The following is a 2,675-nucleotide window of genomic DNA, read 5'->3' on the forward strand; positions in this document are numbered from 1 at the left end:
AAAAGAAAAGAAAAGAAAAGAAAAGAACTTGTGTTTCTAGCCATCTGATTTTTGACAAAGGGGCATAAATACACATTGGAGAAAAGACAGCATTTTCAGAAAATGGTGCTAGATATAGTGGATAGCTCCATCAGCATGAATATAAATAAATGTCTTAACCTAGGCAATGTCAATTCCAAATGGATCTAGAACCTCACCATAGGACCTGATGTCCTGAATCTGAACAGGGAAAAAGTAGGAATACAATAGGGTTTACAGGAGCAGGAAAAGATTTTATAAATAGGACCCTGAGAACACTGGCACTAAAATCAACTATTGACAAATGTGACCTCATGAAATGAAAAAGCTTATCTATAGTGGCAAACACCATCACACAAAAAGAGATGCACGGAAAAACATATTTTACCCATTGAAATCTTACAGAGGGTCAGTATTGAGAATAAAGTAAGAAGTAAAAAATTACACATGAACAAAACAACCCTATTAAAAATTATGGCAAGAGCTACACAGAAAATTCTCAAAAGATGAAACACAATGCATAAGAAATACTTTTGAAAATGCTCAACAGTTTTAGCCAAAGGGGAAATGGAAATTAAAATTATTTTACCAAGCAAAAGTGTCTGTAATAGTTGAAAAACAAAGAAAAATCTTCCACCACATAAATAGGGTGAAAGAACTCATGTCCACAAAACCAGCCCTTCAGAGACTTCTTGAAGCAATACAAAGAGCTGAAGAAAGGAACGACTATACCCAAGGGGTTACGGAAAGAAACTTAACGAAGGTATAACTGGGGAGAGTACAGCTATATCAAGAATGTAAACAGAAATAAAAATGACAGGAATCAATACACATCTTTTGTTAGTAACTTTAAATATCAATGGACTGAACTCCCCAGTCAAAAGACACAGACTATGTGAATGGATTAAGAAACAAAACCCATCTTTTTGTTCTCTGCAAGAAACTTATCTCACTTTCAAGGACAGACACTATCTCAAAATGAAAGGATGGAAAAAAATATACCAAGAAAATGGCACAAAGAAAAAAGCAGGCTTTGCAATACTAATATCTGACAAAATAGACTTTAAACTAAAACTAATCAGAAGATATAAAGAGGGCCACTTCATTCTTATCAAAGGAACAAAAAATCAAGAAGATAATACAATCACGAACATATATTCAACAAACTCTGGTGCACCCAACTTCATAAAAACAATACTACAGGACTTTAAGACCCAGATTAACCTAAAATCATTAGTAGTAGGAGACTTCAATATCCCACATAGGTCAACATAGCAGAGAATTAACAGAGAGACATCTGAATTACGCAATACCATATATCAAATGGACTTAACAGACATCTACCGAGTATTCCACCCAAGCACCAAAGGACATGCTTCCTACTCAGCACCCCATTGAACCATGTCCAAAATCGACCATATACTGGGGCACAAAACAAACCTCAACAAATACAAAAAGATTGAAATAATTCCATGCATTCTATCAGACCATAATGCAATAAAGCTTACAATCAACACTGGAAGAAGCCCTAATCACCACATGAACACATGGAGATTAAACAACACACTCCTGAATGATGAATGGGTCAAAAGAGAAATTAAGAAAGAAATAAAAGTATTCCTGGAACTAAATGAAAAGGACACTATAACACAACAAAACCTCTGGGACACACTGAAAGCAGTCCTTAGAGGGAAGTTTATAGCTCTAATTGTCTACATCAAAAAATTGGAAAGAACACGAATAAATGACTTAATGTTACAACTCAAGACACTTGAAAAGCAACAGCAAATGAAACCCAAACCAGCAGACAAGAAGAAATACTAAAAATCAGGGCAGAAATTAATGAAATTGAAACAAAGAAAACAATTCAAAGAATCAACAAATTGAAGAGATAGTTCTTTGAAAAGATAAACAAGATTGACAGATGGCTAGCCCTGTTAACCCAAAGAAAGAAAGAGCACCTCCAAATCAAAAAAATCAGAGATGAAAAGGGGAAACATCACAACTGACACCAGTAAAACACAGAACATTATAAGGGAATACTTTAAAAACCTATATGCTACTAAATTTGAAAACCTAAAAAAAATGGATGGATATCTAAAGGCATGGGAAACACCAAAACTAAACCAAGAAGAGATTAACAGCTTAAACAGACCCATATCACAAAAAGAAAGTGAAACAATAATACAAAACCTCCTGACTAAAAAGAACCCAGGACCAGATGGATTTAGAGCAGAATTCTATCAGACATTTAAAGAAGATTTACATCCAATACTACTAAATTTATTCAAAAAAGATAGAAATGGAGGGAGAACTTCCAAATTCCTTCTATGAAGCCAGCATCACTCTAATACCAAAGCCAGGTAAAGATACAACCAAAAAATAAAACTATAAACCCATATCCTTAATGAACATGGGTGCAAAATTTTCAACAGGATACTTCCAAACCACATACAGACACACATCAAAAAGATCATCCACCATGATCAAGTCGGCTTTATCCCAGAGATGCAGGGATGGTTCAATATACATAAGTCAATAAACATCATAAATCACATAAATGGACTCAAAGACAAGAACCACATGGTCATCTCAATAGATGCAGAGAAGGCCTTTGACAAAATTCAACATGCATTTATGTTCAAAGTCATAGAGAG

This window comes from Nannospalax galili, unplaced genomic scaffold (assembly GCF_000622305.1).
Source record: "Nannospalax galili isolate Female #2095 unplaced genomic scaffold, S.galili_v1.0 scaffold390, whole genome shotgun sequence".
Taxonomy (NCBI): Eukaryota; Metazoa; Chordata; class Mammalia; order Rodentia; family Spalacidae; genus Nannospalax; species Nannospalax galili.